The sequence below is a fragment of the Phyllobates terribilis genome, unplaced genomic scaffold, assembly GCF_046119375.1.
Source record: "Phyllobates terribilis strain yellow unplaced genomic scaffold, ASM4611937v1 Scaffold_8__6_contigs__length_399053987, whole genome shotgun sequence".
Taxonomy (NCBI): Eukaryota; Metazoa; Chordata; class Amphibia; order Anura; family Dendrobatidae; genus Phyllobates; species Phyllobates terribilis.
In genome coordinates this window covers 154,283,684-154,302,706 of record NW_027362768.1, presented here as the reverse complement: position 1 = coordinate 154,302,706, position 19,023 = coordinate 154,283,684, and positions in this window count along the sequence as shown.

Below are 19,023 nucleotides of genomic sequence, written 5' to 3'. Positions count from 1 at the left end.
GTGTGTATTATCTCTGTACTGTGACATCATGGTGTGTATTATCTCTGTACTGTGACATCACTGGGTGTATTATCTCTGCAGAGTGATATCACTGTGATTATTATCCCTGTATTGCCACATCACTGTGTATATTAACTTTATACTCTAGAGATATCACTATATGTATTATCTCTGTACTGTGACATCACTATATGTATTATCTCTGTACTGTGACATCACTGTGTGTATTATCCCTGTACTGTAACATCACTGTGTATTATCCCTATACTGTGACATCACTGTGTTTATTATCCCTGTACTGTGACATCAATGTGTTTATTATCTCTGTACTGTTACATCACTGTGTGTATTATCCCTGTACTTTGACATCACTATGTGTATTAAGAGAGGATGTTGAGAAGGCCGAACTTTTTAATTCCTATTTTGCATCTGTTTTCTCTCAGAAAGAAAATGTAACATCAACTGATCTTCACTGTCCTTTTAAAGGAATAGAAGAATCCAAGTTATCTGTAAACAGAAAGATTGTGAGGGAATATTTAGCTAACATAAATGAGTTCAAGTCTCCAGGTCCAGATGAATTACACCCCAGAGTACTGAAGGAGATTGTAGAAGAAATTTTAGAACCACTCTCCATAATCTTTGAAAATTCTTGGAGAACAGGAGAAGTCCCAGAAGACTGGAGAAGAGCAAATGTTGTTCCTATCTTCAAAAAGGGGAAGAAGGTGGACCCAGGGAACTATAGGCCGGTGAGTCTGACTTCTATACCAGGAAAGATCTTTGAACAAATTATTAAACAACATGTATGTAAGTACATGGATAAGAATGAAGTGATTAACCAGAGCCAGCATGGGTTTGTAACTAACAAGTCATGTCAGACTAACTTAATTTCCTTCTATGACAGAATCACTGACTGGGTGGATCAGGGAAATGCTGTAGATATAGTATATCTTGACTTCAGCAAAGCATTTGACAAAGTATCTCACACCATCCTTATTGAAAAAATGACCAAGTATGCAATGGACCAGGCAACTGTTAGGTGGATTCATAACTGGCTTAGTGATCGGACTCAAAGGGTGGTTGTAAATGGCTTCACATCCAGCTGGATGAATGTCTCAAGTGGGGTACCACAGGGCTCCGTCCTGGGACCTGTATTGTTCAACATCTTTATCAATGATTTAGATGAAGGAATTGAGGGTAAACTGATTAAATTTGCTGATGACACAAAGCTAGGAGGGATAGCTAATACTAGAGAAGAGAGAGAGAGGATTCAAAAAGACCTAAATAAACTGGAGCAGTGGGCAGAAACCAACAGAATGTTTTTTAACAGGGAAAAATGCAAAGTACTACATCTGGGCAATAAAAATGAAAAAAGCATATACAGAATGGGAGGAATAGAGCTAAGCAACAGTACATGTGAAAAAGACTTAGGTATACTAATAGATCATAGACTGAACATGAGTCAACAGTGTGATGCAGCAGTAAAAAAGGCAAATACAATTCTGGGATGTATTAACAGAAGGATACAGTCTAGATCACGTGAAGTCATTATCGGTCTTTACTCCTCTTTGGTCAGACCTCATCTGGAATACTGTGTCCAGTTTTGGGCACCACATTTTAAAAAAGACATAGACAAACTGGAGCAAGTTCAGAGAAGAGCGACCAGAATGGTGATTGGTCTGCAAACCATGTCCTATGAGGAACGGTTGCAGGATTTGGGAATGTTTAGCTTGCAAAAAAGAAGACTGAGAGGAGACTTAATAGCTGTCTACAAATATGTCAAGGGCTGTCACATTGAAGAAGGATCATCTTTATTCTCATTTGCACAAGGAAAGACTAGAAGCAATGGGATGAAACTGAATGGGAGAAGACACAGATTAGATATTAGAAAAAACTTTTTGACAGTTAGGGTGATCAATGAGTGGAACAGGCTGCCACGAGAGGTGGTGAGTTCCCCTTCAATGGACGTCTTCAAACAGAGGTTGGACAGATATCTGTCTGAGATGGTTTAGTGAATCCTGCTTTGAGCAGGGGGTTGGACCAGATGACCCAGGAGGTCCCTTCCAACTCTACCATTCTATGATTCCATGATTCTATGATTCTATGATTATCCCTGTACCAAGACATTACTGTGTATATTATTACTGTACTGTGACATCACTGCTTATTATTTGTTTTATAAGATCACTGTGTTTCTTATTCCTTTATTGTGACATCACTTTGTATATTTCTGTACTGTGACATCACTGTTTATTATTCCTTTATTATGACATTACTCCAAGTATTATCCCTGTACTGTGACACCACTGTGTATATTATCCCTGTACTGTGACATCACTGTGTATATTATCCCTGTACTGTGACTTCACTGTGTTTATTATCTCTGTACTGTGACATCAGTGTGTGTATTATCTCTGTACTGTGACATCACTGTGTGTATTATCCCTGTACTGTGACATCACTGTGTGTATTATCCCTGTACTGTGACATCACTGTGTGCATTATCTCTGTACTGTGACATCACCATGTTTATTATCCCTGTACTGTGACATCACAGTGTATCTTATTACTTTACTGTGACATCACTGTGTTTATTATCCCTGTACTCTGACATCACTATGTGTACTATGTTTGCATTCTGATATCACAGTGTTAATTACCCTCCTACAGTGACATTAGTATCACAGTATGATGTCAGTAATGATATCAGGATATCATTTTGTGTATTATCTATCAGCAGTGACATCACAGTGTGCATTATTATGGGTGTACAGTAAGTATATACTCTGATACAGGTGCCAAAGTTGGCTGAGTGTCACTATTATACATATTGCATCAGGACTTTCGCTACATCCCTATTTAAGTCAGTTTACAGTGGGGAAAATAAGTATTGATACACTGACGATTTTGCAGGTTTTCCCACCTACAAAGAATGGAGAGGTCTGTAATTTCTATCGTAGGTACACTTCACCTGTGAGAGACAGAATCTAAAAAAACCCCCAGAAAATTATATTGTAGGATTTTTACATAATTAATTTGCATTTTATTGCAGGAAATAAGTATTTGATCACCTACCAACCAGCAAGAATTCTGGCTCTCACAGACCTGTTAGTTTTTCTTTAAAGGGAACCTGTTATGTCTTATCTGCTATGTAAACTGCCCCAATAGCTTGTAATGATGCAATGTGCATCACTAACACACTTTTTTTTTAACACGAGCAGCTCTGACGGCACACAGTGAAGCTGGAAACTTCACTGCGCCTGCTCCGGGAGCAGCTCGTCATAGCGCATGCGCAGTGAAGCTGGAAAATACACAGCCTCACTGCACAGGTGCAAGGAGCCGCTCATCATAGCGCATGCACGGCTCCCAGCGCTGGAAGCTTTACTGCCTAGCTGTGATACTGCGCAAGCGCCCCACAACTTCAGCGCTCGCCGGGAGCAAAATTCTAATACGTGGGTGGCGCCAGCCCTGATTTAATGTGAGAATCGCACCCCTATGACTGAACGAGCTGGTATGATTATAAGTATATAAAATGTTATATCCTCATTATATTACCACTAATTTTAATGAAATAAAGCGTGTTAGTGATGCACATTGAATCATTAACAATGCTATGGGGGCAGTTTACATAGCAGATAAGACATGAAAGGTTCCCTTTAAGAAGCCCTGCTACTCTGCACTCATTACCTGTATTAATTGCACCTATTTGAACTCGTTACCTGTATAAAAGACACCTGTCCACACACTCAATCAATCACACTCCAATCTCTCCACCATGGCCAAGAAAAAGCTGTGTAAGGACACCAGGGACAAAATTGTAGACCTGCACAAGGCTGGGATGGGCTACAGGACAATAGGCAAGCAGCTTGGTGAGAGGGCAACAACTGTTCACACAATTATTAGAAAATGGAACAAACGCAAGATGACTGTCAATCTTCCTCCATCTGGGGCTCCATGCAAGATCTCGCCTCATGGGGTAAGGATGATTCTGAGAAAGGTCAGGAATCAGCCCAGAACTACAGGGGAGGACCTGGTCAATGACCTGAAGAGAGCTGGGACCACAGTTTCAAACATTACCGTTAGTAACACACTATGCCGTCATGGATTAAAATCCTGCAGGGCACGTAAGGTCCCCCTGCTCCCGCCAGCACATGTCCAGGCCTGTTTGAGGGTTGCTAATGACCATCTGGATGTTCCAGAGGAGGCATGGGAGAAGGTCATGTGGTCAGATGAGACCAAAATAGAACTTTTTTGTAGCAACTCCACTCGCCGTCTTTGGAGGAAGAAGAAGGATGAGTACAACCCCAAGAACACCGTCCCAACCGTGAAGCATGGTGGGGGAAACATCATACTTTGTGGGTGCTTTTCTGCAAAGAGGACAGGACGACTGCACCGTATTGAAGGGAGGATGGATGGGGTCATGTATCGTGAGATTTTAGTCAACAACTTCCTTCACTCAGTAAGAGCATTGAAGATGGGTCGTGGCTGGGTCTTCCTGCATGACAATGACCCGAAACACACAGCCTGGGTAACTATGCAGTATGCAGTGGCTCAGTAAGAAGCATTTCAAGGTCCTGGAGTGGCCTAGCAGTCTCCAGACCTGAACCCAATAGAAAATCTTTGCAGGGAGCTGAAACTCAATGTTGTCCAGCGACAAAGATCTGGAGAAGATCTGTATGGAGGAGTGGGCCAAAATCCCTGCTGCAGTGTGCAAACTGTTAGGACCCTCCTGTTAGTTTTTTCTATTTTGCTGGTCACATGACTTTTTGCCTATTTAATCCTGCTCCGCCCTCCTGGCCTTGCTGGACTTCAGTGTTACATTTACTCTTAAGCTAGCCAGGTGCCTTGTACCTTACTCTGTAGTTTGCTTGGTCATTTGACCACTAGTACTTCTGTTTGTTTGTTTGTCTTTACTCTGCTACAATTTCTGCTAGGAGGTGTCCAACTATATCCCAGTCCTTAGTTCTTGTAGGGACCCCTCCCTTATATCTATAGGTCTGCGTTCAGACTAGCCGAGGACTTAGGCGGGTCTGTTCACAAGGAACAGGTCCCCCGCTGCATCGTAGGGAATCAGCTTAGTCCTATTGTAGGGACAGTTTTCCAATCTTTCCTTAGTGTTTGTAGCAGTTCATAACACAAAACTGGTCAAGAACTGCAGGAAACGTCTGACCTCTGTAATTTAACAAACGTTTTTGTACCAAATATTAAGTTTTGTTTTTCTATTGTATCGAATACTTATTTCATGCAATAAAATGTAAATGAATTATGTAAAAATCATACAATGTGATTTTCTGTTTTTAGATTCTGTCTCTCACAGGTGAAGTGACTTACGATAAAAATTACCGACCTCTCCATTCTTTGTAGGTGGGAAAACTTGCAAAATCGTCAATGTATCAAATACTTATTTTCCCCACTGTAACGTCCAGTTCTATTGACGCCATTTTTTTATTAGATGTGAATGTTACATTTTGACTTTAATGCATTTTCCCTATTTGGCTGGAAAAATTGTGAAAAAAAAGTCATTTTGAAATGCTTTATGTGCAACGCTCCTGTCATTCTCAGGCAAATATGATCTGTGAACAGCAGGGGGGGAGTCGAACATTCGGTCAGAGAAGATTGCGGAGTCAGAGGCTGCAACTAATTGTCTGGAAACTGTTTCTTGCCAAAGTGTCTCTTAATTTCAGGACTCTGTTGGCGTCTTATCTGCATGGGGGAGCTCCTCGCAAACAGAGAAGAAACATATTTTTTTTTAAACCAAATTAAGTGAAACAATAAACAATGTGAATTTTACCCCACACATACAATTACTAGAAAAACAGAAAAAAAAGCTTAAATATTCAACTGAGCCCAAGAGGCAATTTGGAAAACCCTTGTGTTATTAAAAATGCACAATAGTTTTCCTTCTCAATACAAACTTGGTCGGAATTATCTCCCACAAATACAGTATATTAAGCCGTACAAACAGCTGTAAGTAATAAAATGGTAGTCTGATCGACCCTATTGTTACTGTGGTGCTGCGCTGACTGCAAGGCTATGGATTTCAATAGACTAATACTGTAACCGCAGCAAACTGCTGAATGTAATTATGTAGGGAACGATTATTAACATTGGGGCATTTACTCTCACACACAGATTTAAAGGGAATGTTTACATTGTAGCACTAAGTAGATTTTTTTGTGCGCTGGATGTATCTCTAATACATCTGTATAGATGTACGAGCTCTCTGATACCGAGCTGCAACCAAATCCTCTGGGTATAGATAAATAATAAAATTCTCCCTTCCCGCCTCCACCACTAGGGGGAGTATAGGAACTTACTACATACTATTTCCTTATTGAGTTTAAAGGCGCTATGAAGGTTTTATTTCAATTTTTTTTAACAGCAGGAAAAAAGCAATAGTTACCCATTAAGGCACATCTCTCACCAGATTCCACAAACTGAACTGTATGTATTATTAGATAGATCACTTAATCCTGATGAGAATGGTGTGCTTACTATAAAAAAACATATCAGAATAATCGCATTTGAAAGTTTGCTGTGGATCTCATGGCATGGCCACTGCAGGTGGTCCTTGGTCCTGCCAATACTTCTTCTTTTTGTCTTCCCCCGTCGCACATATCTTCTTCGGCTTGCTTCACCCTGGGCCCCGGCTTCCTGCGTGACAAGGACTCTGATGTCACTACGACATCATGTTGTGCATTGCTTAATGCTTAGTCGGTCGTCTCGTGAGATGCACATCAAGATGTCACCACGTGCTGCCCAATGGCAAAGGCAAAAAAAAAATGTACACGATGGGGGAAGTCAAAAAGAAGAGACTACCTCAGGAGTAGGTTCTACTCCAAAATGCCTTGCAATAAATTGGAATTTTCACCTTTATCAGTGGCAGCGGCCGGGATCTACCGCACTCCTTTCTCCTTTACTTGTTTTTTCCAGAACAGGTGACTGTCTTACCTTGACATCTGATACCCATGAAAAGCACTGGCTCCTGAGGATGTCATCCGGTAGATGTCTAAGCTTCAGAGTTATTTCTGGGGGACATCAGTAGTATTCATGATAGTGGTCTTTATTCCTTGCAAGGCTGCCATTATGGCAGCATAGACGGCACTGTTGGCCAAGTCTAGATTTAAAATGGTCCAAACTTTACTTATGGGCTTCAACTGTTAGGAACTGACCTGCGTTGGAGTAGTGATATTGCAACCACAAGGAGCAGCACAAGTAGGTAGAGTAGTCAGGAAAAGCCAGAAGTCGGTACACGGGAACAGCAGTATAGTCTTGAAGGATTTAGCAGGTTGCGTAGTCAGGAAAAGCTTGAAGTCAGTACACAGGAACAGCAGTATAATCTTCATGAGGCAGCAGGTGACGTTAGAGTTTGACTAAAGGCTGGGAGCTTAATAATCCCGCAAGGAAGGAGGTGCCAGCCAAGTTTAAATAGGGTGTTCAATCAGGAACTCATAGGATGAAGCCAATCAGGAACAACATGGGGTGGAGCCGCTCAGGAACAACACAGTTACTAGAATCTAGGTTAGCCAGGAACTGTCCAGCAAGCTGAATAGCTCAGAGGGAAGAGCTGCCGCCTGGCGCACAAGAGCTGCTGGGTTAAAGTCCTGACAGCTACCGACCTAATACCAATGGTTGCTAAATAGGCTATAAAATTCCACTGATGAAGTGAAGGGAAAATTTTCATAGGCAATAATTGTCAAATCTAATTCACAACATTGTGCCTTTTATTTTTCTTAAGATCCAATTAGAATTATTTTTCTTTCCCCCATGGATGTGGTAAAAATAAGATATAGGTCTTAGGCTGGGTTTCATGTCAGTTGCATCCAGTCAGCATTTTTAAGCCTGAGCAAGGCACAACTGTTTCAAGGTTGTACAATTTGTGCATTATCCATAACCGAATCAGAAAATGCTGCATGCAAGAGAATGATGCCATAGAGAGTCTCCATATCGGTTTCTCTACAGCATTTTTGTAGCAAGGTGTAGGGAAAAAAATGAATGGCTGTGCCAATGAAAACAATGATGCAAAACAATCATAATATTGCTCTATATTCCAAAATCAGTGGGTCACTTTGCTTAAAAAGGTGCCCTCAAAATAGATGGTGTTTAATGGATGCAGCAGGAAGTTCATGGGCCTTAAAGGCCATCTGTCAGAAGGATCAACCCTCCTAAACTGTCTATATGGGTATGCAGGTCGTAGGTAGCTGAATAAATGATACCTTGATAACTACAATCCGATGTCTTTTTTCCAAGAAATCCACATTTTTTCTTAATATGTAAATTAGCTGTTAAGATCTATGGGCCGGACATAGATCTCCCTGAGAATCTGCCTCCAGAGGGGATTACCAGTGTGAGACATGTAATCACTGACAGTCTGCTCTCCTGATCTACATGTCTCACACTGGCAACACCCCTTTTCATTTACAATAAGCTCTGGAGGCAGATTCTCAGGGAGATCTATGTCCAGCCCATAGATCTTTACAGCTCATTTACATATTAAGAAAAATGTGGATTTTTCTGGAATAAGACATCAGATTTGCAGATATCAAGGTATCATTTTATTCAGCTTCCTAGGACCTACATGCACATATAGACGGCTTAGGAGGGTTAATCATACTGACAGATTGTCTTTAACCAATTTCCCACTGTAAATTTCTGATGATGGTCCTGATCCTGGGTGACATCTTTGTTTTTTGCTTCTGTTTAAAAAATAACAAATAATTTATTGGAAATATAACAATAAACATACAGTATATTAGTAAATCAGAAGTTAGAATGATTACCAAAGTTTGACGCTTGCACTTAATTTTTTGCCATTTTTGTATTCAGTGGTGTGACCAATTTCAGAAAATGAAGATTGAATCATATTGGCTGTGACTTTCAAATTAGCTTATCAGACATCTCCCATTTACTTACAGTTACAGTAAATAGGAAATTCAATTGACAGTTAAAGAATTTTTTATTGTATGTGTAGCGCCCCGAGGGTTCGGCCGCTACAGGGGTATTGCACCTTAGACCAGAGGTGTGATATTCCACTCCCGGGTAAGGATGGAGTATGGACCAGGGCTCAGTTAGCTGCATGCATCACACACACCCCATTTCCGGGGGACAGCTCAACGGTGCTCCCACTAGACAGAAGTGCAGGCACGACAGCATCTGTCCCTGGCTGGAGTGGGGAGGGGGGAGGAAAACCCAGTGATGTAGGAGCAGGAGGGGACTATCTCTGGGCATAGGTAGGAGCCCATTGGTTGCAAGTCACCTGGGCTCATACTCAGAGAGGGAGGTATATAAGGTGGGCACCATCTTAGGACAGTAGTCAGTTCAGTCTGAGAGAGGAAGTGACAGAGCAGGCCCTCTGTGGAGCTCTGCTCCGGAGGCGGGCCTAGCCTTTGAGGCCAGAGCCAGCAGAGAGGACAAAAACTGAAAGGAAAAGAAAGGAATGGAAGAAAGGAACAGAACACCCAGAGAGGCCCAGAGACACGAGGGCAGAAGGAACCCCAAAGGCCCAGGAGATTGTGGGTGGCGGGTTGGCAGAACAGGGTACCGGATCGCAAGTTGGTGGAGGCGACTAATCCTCAGCCACGGACCGGCGGTCGCGATCATATCTTGGTGCGACCCCTCACTACACCTACTAGAAAGGCACACCACATAGGGTCAGGGAGGTGAGCACGAAGCCCTCCCAAGAGAAGGCCCGCGGGAGCTGGACAGACGTAGTGTCACTGGTGGGGCACGGCCAGAGAAAGGAGTAGAAGGGAGTCCTGTGACACACTCTGGAATTGCCTGGGGGTTGACCGAGCCCCCTGCCTGGTGGACGCAGCACGGCTTGGGCAGTCATTGCCCGCAGAATGACTTGGGACATAAAGAACTGTGAGTAAAGAACTTGAACTGCAACCCCACGTCTCTGTGCTTCATCGCCGCACCAGCACTACTAGTGCTCGGACGCCCGCGCACCATCACACCCATCATCCACATTCTCTGCCCTGGGGCTGCACTCTTCCCGTGGGAAGTCACACTACCTCGGCTGCATACACCATCAGCCCCAGCGGTCTGCCTTGCAGCGGCGGTCCGCACTGACCGCAATCCACGGGTGGCGTAGTCGGACAATTAACCTAAAACCCACAAAATACCGCCATTGGCCTGACCACTCTAAGCCACGTGACCGGGTTACCGCCACGGATACTACAACCCCCAGAAGCCCGGTTCCGGGTGCCCCTCGGCCCAGGGGGCGAGTCATATGCATATTCATGTATCATGTGAGCAAAAATAAAACATTTCTGTTGGTTTTCATTAAAAATGTTTTAACCATTTTGCATCTGCATGAATTACAATACATTACAAACTGCTCAATGCTTTTCAGTGTTAATACGGACGAGTTGCTCATTTCAACGCAGTCTCCAGCCTTCCCCTGAGAGTGTATGTAAGCTCAATTTTGATTTGATCCACTAGAATTGAGCTTAGATTCACATTTATAAAAAGACCAATAGTATGGGATTTAATGGAAAATGAGCCTTTCTCTTGAGATTGACACTGAACGGCATTGAGCAGCTTGTAACATATCATTATACATGCAAGCTGCAAAAAGCAATCTGTTACAAATCTCTAGCTAAAACTAATTAAACAATATTTATGTCCAGAAATTCAATAGAAAACAATGCAAAGGTTGGCATAGCCTTTAAAGAAAAATCAAATATCAATGTTATCACATTTCAATCCAGCAAAAAAATGGATCATTTACAAAATTGGAAATATTTTAAGCTTCTGCTATAGAATTTCTTTTGACAGTTCAGATGCATTTTTCTTTTGGATTTATTTCCATTATTTCCCGGCTCCTCTACTATCACCAAACAATGTAAAAACAGTACAAGCTATTTTTTTTTTTTAAAGGACCCCCCCTTACGCAAAAGTAGATAGATTGCCAATCTGTTATTTCTTTCTGTTTTCATTTACTTGGGTCCGACACGTTATTAAAACATCAGTGCTTCAGGACAGAAGAATGTCTCTCTTTACGAAGAAGGCAGTAGAATAGAACAACAGTGCTTCGCTGTCTTATGCCTGGGGCGGGAAAACAAGATGAAGCTGAGGAGTAGGAAGAGTTTATTCATGAGCGCAAGTGGTTCATGTATGAGTCCATCTCATGGTGTTATTCTATGAACTTGTGACCATCTGATAAAGACAAACATACACACACACACTAGGGAAATGTTGGCACTTTTACCAAATGTTATTTTTTCGGTAATAAAGTCTCTTTTTGCCTGCGGAAAGAACCATTAAGAGATTTAGGTTGTAGGTCTGGAGACAAAAGGGTATAAATCATCTATGTAACTGCACCGTCTGTACAACACATATACAAGAGGAGAAGGAAAATGTCCCACCTCCAAGTTCCTGGAGAAATCTTAGAGGGTTTCAACATTTTTCACCAATGCAAAAACTATGACCCCCACCGAGAACTAGGACAAGCAGGGTACCATCTTGGCTCCACTCCGCTCAAGGAGAACTCATATACTGGACATATAATGGACCAACCATGCAGGCTCAGGAAAAAGGGCATAGGTGGCACAATTCCTAGCACATATGCCACTGTGTTTTAGTGGGGTCAGAGTGGGCACAGTCCAAGAGAACGGACATTTATGGCATATCCGAGTAACCCGGGTAATAGTCTACACAGAAAAACTCTATAGAAAGAATGCTAATCCTAGAAATTATTGACTAAATTAAAGTTGTCCGCAATGATAGCTTGTCTGCAGCATTGTCAGTAGGATCTTGAGAGTTAGTTTCAAGGGTTAATATGGACCTGTTGTTCCAGGTGACTTTTCAGAATCGGTTGTCACATGTGTGCATGAAGAATAACACTCTTTTTGACCATTATTCGACTTATAGTCTGCATTTCTCACCAGTTTTTATATCTGCAGGTTCTGTCTCCAATTTTCAGTTGTCTCTGAGGTAGTGGGTGGAAGCTAGCTGCTGTGATGTTTTCCGTACACAGACAGGTACACATGCACGCACATACAATATTCCTATTCATCTTTTTCTATATAACATACTGTATATTCAGAAGCAGCAGCATGGATGACATTATACAGCAGTGCTGAGCAGTGTAGCTGTGCATCCAGCATGGAGATAAGTTGTATCACTTGCAGGAAGTTGCAGCAGGGTCTGCTTGCCTCTTTGCCTCTGATTGTATTCCCTCTCTCTGCTCCTGACATTTGTAAATTCACACACAGTGCACAAAAATAGGTGCTTTACTTGTTTACTGTCCGGCAGAAAAAAACACTGTCTGATTTTTTCATCTGTACCAAAGTTTTTATTGTGCATAGCCTGACGTGCAGCACACACTAATGGCCAGAGTCAGACTGATGAGTCGGGAGTGGGGCAAGCTGTAAGAGCAAGGACTGGAGCTTCATTAAGTGTAGTCACAAACAGAGCTGCAGTCACTATTGTACTGTTACATCATGTCATACTCCAGTAACATCCAGAGCTGTAGTCACTATTATACTTTTACCCTAGGTTCTATACTCCAGTCACGTCCAGAGCTGCAGTGGCTATTTTACTGTTACATTATGTCATGCTCTAGTAGCAACCAGAGCTGCAGTGACAACATCTGTATACAAAGTCACAGTAAACCTCCCAGTGACGGTATCATCCTAACATTATATACACTCTACATAATCAAGCTATCCTTTCATTTTATTTTTTTTCTGTGACTCTTGGTCATTATGTTGGGGGCCTGACAAGGAGTAGTTTTTTTTAAAAGGGGTGTTTATGTCTGTAAAAATCCAGGGCGGTCTGTGATTTTTAATTCAGTTGTCCAGAAACAATGTAAAAGTAGGTGATAACTCGGCTCTGCAGGATTAATAGACAGCTGTAACCTGACGCCTCAGTGAGCCGACAGTCTGTCTTGTCCTCAGAAAGATAGATTTTTGTAAGAAAGTTTTTCTGAGTGAATGATGAGTTCTGGAGGCAAGAAGATGAAGAAATAACTTATTACTCGAGATAGGCTGGGTTTCCAAATATTTGTGCCATATGAATCCATTTTTTTTGGTGCCTTACTCGGCCACCGTTGCCATCAGGTTTTTTTTATCACTTTGTTCTGCAAAAATAATGAGCCTGATTGAAAAAACGCAACATTGTAGCATTTTCTGACTTGACTCATTAAAGGGTTCAGATCTTCAGTTGTTGCATGGGACCCTTTAAGGAGCCAGATCAGAAAATGCTACAATGTTACTATGTGCATGATCCCAAAATGGACTATGAGATCAGTTCTTGCAGGAAAAGGGTGTCACGCAAGATGAGGAAAAGACTAAGTGCACAATGACAGGAAGATGGGGAGGAAGCCCAAACACTAGGAAAAGGGGGAGTGGAGACCCCTAGGCAGATCTGACAACATCCTGACTCCCCTAACGTCCCTAAATAGGTCCTGCACCTATCGCCGAGCAGGAAACCTAATCCCTGACTGCCCCTAGAGCTAGGCCTTAGTTAGGGAGGGGACGGGGTGAGCACTAGTCAGCCCCCCCACTGCAACTAAAGGCAAACAGGTAAACAGACAAGGGAAACACTTAGCTTGAGAAGACACCAGAGAGATCATGCCAACTATCCTCCAAGGGAACTCCAAGAAGACACTAGCCGACTGCTAGTACTTCAAGCCTGGACAGAGGAAAATAGAGCTATCACTGGCGACTCTCTGGAGAGACTGTAGGTATTTAAACATCCAGCAAGGGTGTGTCAATTAGCAGCCGGAGGAGGAGGTCACTGCTAGGTCCTAGAGGGAGAAGGATATCACTACACTACAGAGATGAAAAGATCAAGAAGGTGCCTGCAGAGCCCAGCGCAATGACCTTCTACAGCTGGAATCCAGGACGACTGTCTGTCACACCCGACACACCCGTGATAGAGGGAGAGGCTCCTGCTGCAGCAAGCTGCCTAATATTCACACCCAGGACAGTGAGGAGGGGGACATGACTGAGCTCCTGAAACACAAATGTCTTCATTTATTTCTAAGTTTTATTTGTAATTTAAAACAAAATAAGATCAAAACAAAAAAAAAGGAAACAAGCAGAGAAAAAGATAGGGCATTTTTTAAAGAGCTTTCTGTGCATTTTTTGTGTTGTTACTTTAGTAGCCAGAGTTTGATGGCTACTACCTAAAAAGAACACAATAGGTTACCTCACTCATAGCCCATATGACATCGAATGTAAAAAAGCAGAGCTGCAGTATAAAGCATGATGGTGAAACAGACAGTAAAAACCCATAGATAATAATGTTTAACTACACAGGCCGTTTACATTAGAGAGATATTTACATTTGTCAATCATAAAGCCTATATTGGAAGTAGCAGACAAAAAGCTTTACACGAATCAGGAGGTTAAGTCATAAAATGTGTCAATGCTTTTCTTTGATCAAGAGCTTTTCTTATTGTGTGACCACTGTTCATTACAATAACTGATTAAGATTTCCTTTTCAGATATTTCCAATGTCCTTGCAGAAGAAAATATTATTGTGGTCTGAAAAAACAACAACAAACTATTGTTTTGTTCAATATAACAAAAGTTTTAAAAGCGACATTCAGACAGCGATCATTGTGAAAAGCAAGGATGTGGAAGGACCGTGAACTGCACTAATGGAAGAGAGCAATTAAAGCTGGGACTTGAAGACTTCACCTCCTTGTGTGACGAGATCTTCAGGTCAAGAAGGAAAGTTTTATGTAATATTTATTAGATGACAATATGATTGACAACTTCTATTCTGCATGTGAAGACAACATGTATGCTAAAGAGGGATGAGAAAAAGGTAAAATAAATGTATTTCCAAATGTAAATATGTAAGCTTGGCAAATTCTATCTATCTATCTATCTATCTATCTATCTATCATCTATCTATCTATCTATCTATCTATCTATCTATCTTCTATCTATCTGTGTGTCTGTCTATCTATCTATCTATCTATCATCTATCTATCTATCTATCTTTCTATCTATCTGTGTGTCTGTCTATCTATCTATCTATCTATCATCTATCTATCTATCTATCTATCATCTATCTATCTATCTATCTAGGGGCGTAACAATCTCAGTTGCAGAGGGTGCAACCACGACAAGGTCCAGAGGGACCTGGACAGGGAGGAGCGTCCATCGACACCAGCGCCTATAAGGTATTGTGGCGCAGAGACCCATTGGTCACTGTCAGACCCGCCAGTCACAGGAAGCACATAGCAATAGCGTTATGCGTTTCCCATAGCAGGCACACGGAAATCAGCTGCTGGACTCTGCGTCAACTATAGAAGATGATGCTGCACATCGTGGGAGCTGGGGAAGGCAATAATAATCTTTTTTTTTTTATGTTTTTGAAGCATTATACCAGGATGGTCCCAGGAGCCGGGATATTATACCAGGAAGGGGCACAGGATGGGGACATATGGGGAGTTTGCACCACGATGGGGGATATTATTACTTGAAGGGGCTCTGTATGGGGCACATTATACCACTAAGGGGTCCGTGAATGGTGACATTATATCAGTAAGGGGCCAGGATTGGAACATTATTACAGGAAGGGGCTCATGATAGGAGACATTATAACAGGAAATGGTTCAGGATGGAGGACATTATAGCAGAAAGGGGGCCAGGATGGGGGGCATTACACCAGGAAAGGGCCGAGGATGGGGGATATTATATCAGGAAGGGACTCATGATGGGGGATACATATTACTGGAAAGGGCCAGGATGGTGACACTGCACCAGGATGGGGGACATTATAACTGGAAGGGGCGCAGGATGGGGGACATTATACCAGAACGGAACTTGAGAAAGGGGACATTATACAAGGAAGGAGCCAGGATAGGAATATTATTATAGGAAGGGGCTCAGATTGGGGGACATTATAGTAGAAAGGGGCTCAGGATGGAGCACATTATAACAGAAAGGGGCTCAGGATGGGTGACATTATAGAAGGAAGGGGACCAGGATCGGGGAGATTAAATCAGGAAGGAGCCTGGAGGGGGGACATTATACCAGGAAGGGGGCCAGGAGGTTGGACATTATTACTGAAAGGGGCCCAGGTTGGGGAACATTTTTACTGGTTGGGGCACAGGATGGGGGACATTATTACATTATGGGAGGTGGGGGGGCAACATGAATGCTACAAGGGCTATTACATCTGACCAACATGCAAGTAGGGCCCCTATCTATCTATCTATCTATCTATCTATCTATCTATCTATCATCTATCTATCTATCTATCTATCTATCTATCTATCTATCTATCTATCTATCTATCCATTCTAATTGCTGTTTTCTGCATCGTACACTTTGTAAGTAGAATACATCTTTATTCTTCTGCATTTTTCTGGTATAAAAGAAGCAATAGCTGAGATGTCCTGAGACAGAAGAAGAGGTCAGTGGCCGAATGTTGAGTGACAGGACAGGCAGCAGCAGATGACTTCACTTTTAAACTCTATCTCCCGTTCCTCAGTCAGGAGGAGAAATGAATGGATTTTCCAGATTGGCTCTGGTGGCCTCACATGTTGACACAGCAATAATTTTTAATGAGAATTTTTTCAGTATTTGTGTGGGGGAGCAGTGAGTGTTGTATACACAGATGCAGCGCTGCCCACCATGCTGTGAGCCGGGGCACTCCCTAACATGCTGAGTTCAGTCCTAAAACAGATTCCTTTCAGGCTAAAAGAAACATTTAGGCTTACTCACCTTTGAACTGCTTGCAATTATGTTTACTTTGGCAGAGCCAAGAGGCAGCTTTACAGATATTAAATACAGTCCAAAGGGGAATCTGGAGGCCTTCCTAAAATTTAATCACCCAATTTAGCAGATTTTAGTAAGGGGTTACTAGCAAAGAGCTCCTTCTCATGGTAGAATAAAAGCTCGGGATGTGAAGAGTATTTATTTATCTCTTACTGGGACTGGAACCGCAGAAGTATCCGGATCACAAATACTTGGATGGATGTAAGAAGCGAGATGTTATTCTTGGTAACAGTCGCGGTATCAAGTCATGTTCATGTCAGACTTACATCATCTAGAAGGAAGAATGGATAGAGGATAAAGGATAATAGATAGACAGATAGTTCCCGGTTAAACGTGGATAGATAATATATGATAGATAGATAATAGATAAATAGATAGATAGATGATAGATAGATAAATAGATACATAGATAGATGATAGATAGATGATAGATAGATAGATAGATGATAGGTAGATAGATAGATGATAGATAGATAGATAGAAATTGGATGGACAGATAGATCAATAGAAAGATTCATTAAAGGGCTTGAGAAAGGTTCTATAAACGAAAACATTCCTACATGGGCTAATTAAAGTCCACTTTTTTCTTCTGCATAGTTTTTGGAGTTCCGCCGCTCTTTATTATTTGTTCATCTATTGTAACAATTGGATTTTCGTTTCGGAGGCTTTGCTCCCTTTATGAATCATTCTTAGGTGCTTTTCCATTATCTTTTAGAAAAAAAGGAAAGGAAGAAAGAAAGATGGAGAAGCAGAAAAATAGATAGATAAATAAAGAAATATAGGCAATACGCCAATAAATCAGATGCAAAAAACAGTGATTTATTCTCTCATGTGCATAGTAATGTTTCGGCTCATTGATAGTTGAGCCTTTTTTGATAGATATGTAGCACCCTGAGGATTCGGCTGCTACAGGGGTATTACACCTCAACCCAGAGGTGTGGTATTCCACTCCCGGGTAAGGATGGAGTGTGGAACTGAGCTCAATAGGCTGCATGCACTACACACATCCCATTTCCGGGGGACAGATCAATGGTACTCCCACTAGAGAAATGTGCAGGTACGACAGCGTCTGTCCCTGGCTGGAGTGGGAGGGGGGTGGAACATCCCAGTAGTGTAGGGGCAGATAGGGGGAGCAGTCTGGGTAATGCTAGGAGCTCATTGGGTGCTGGTCACCTGAGCTCACACATAGAGGGAGTATATAAGGTGGGAACCATCTTAGATCAGGGTCAGTCTGTCAGTCTTTTTTGCAGAGTCAGAGGAGAAGAGCAGCTCCAAGGCCAAGAGAGAGAGAGAGGAGAAAGAAGGACCCAGAGGGGGAGAAGAGGGAACTCCAAGAACCCAAGATTAGATCAGAGGGTGAAGAGTTGGCACAAGGGTACCGGATCCCAAGCTGGTGGAGGGCACTAATCCTTAGCCAGAGACCGGAGGTCGTGGGCAGGATCTGCCACGACCACCCACTAAATCCACCCGGAAGGCAAACCGTGCATAGGGTCAGGGAACCCAGAGACAAGGATTTTACCAACAAGAGGCCCGAGGGAGCCGGACTTAGGTGGATCCCTGGTGGGGAAGGCCAGAGAGAAGGACAAGTCAGAAAGGGAGCTCAGGAACACGCTCCAGAATCACCTGGGGGTTGGCCGAGTCCAGGACCTGGTGGACGCAGCACGGCTCGGGTGGTCACTCAAGGCCGGAGTGACCAAACAAAAGCAGTAAGTAAAAACCCTGAACTGCACAGCCCGACTCTGAGTCTCATTACCATCCTCACTGCACCTCCACAACCACCATCCTCTGCAACTGACCCCCTGAGGCTATACCCCTCCCGTTGGGGGTTATACTACCCGAAGCTGCACACACACCACCAGCCTCAGCGGACCCTGCTGCAGCGGCGGCCGTAGTGACCGCAAATCAACGGGTGGCGTAGTCGACATAAAAGAACATCTAGTAACATCTATAAGGACTGCCACACACTGAGCTTGACACCCTGGGCACGGACCGGGTCACCGCCACTCGGAGACTACAACCCCCATCTGATCCGGCTCCGGGTATCCCCCAAACAGCACTGGCCCAGGGGGCGCGTCAACTTTGGTGTAGTCGGCAGGATAACGTGCCCGCAACAACCGGGTACTGCGTGCCTGAAGAGAAGTTCACCGTTACCTTAAAAAGAAGTCTCCCGCCGGTTCCGGAGGGTCCCCGCCAACGGACCCCATCACAGGTCGTTTCCCGCCGGTTGTCCGCCATTTGCAGCTTTTTCCCGCCATCCATGGAGTTTCCCGCCACAGGGAGA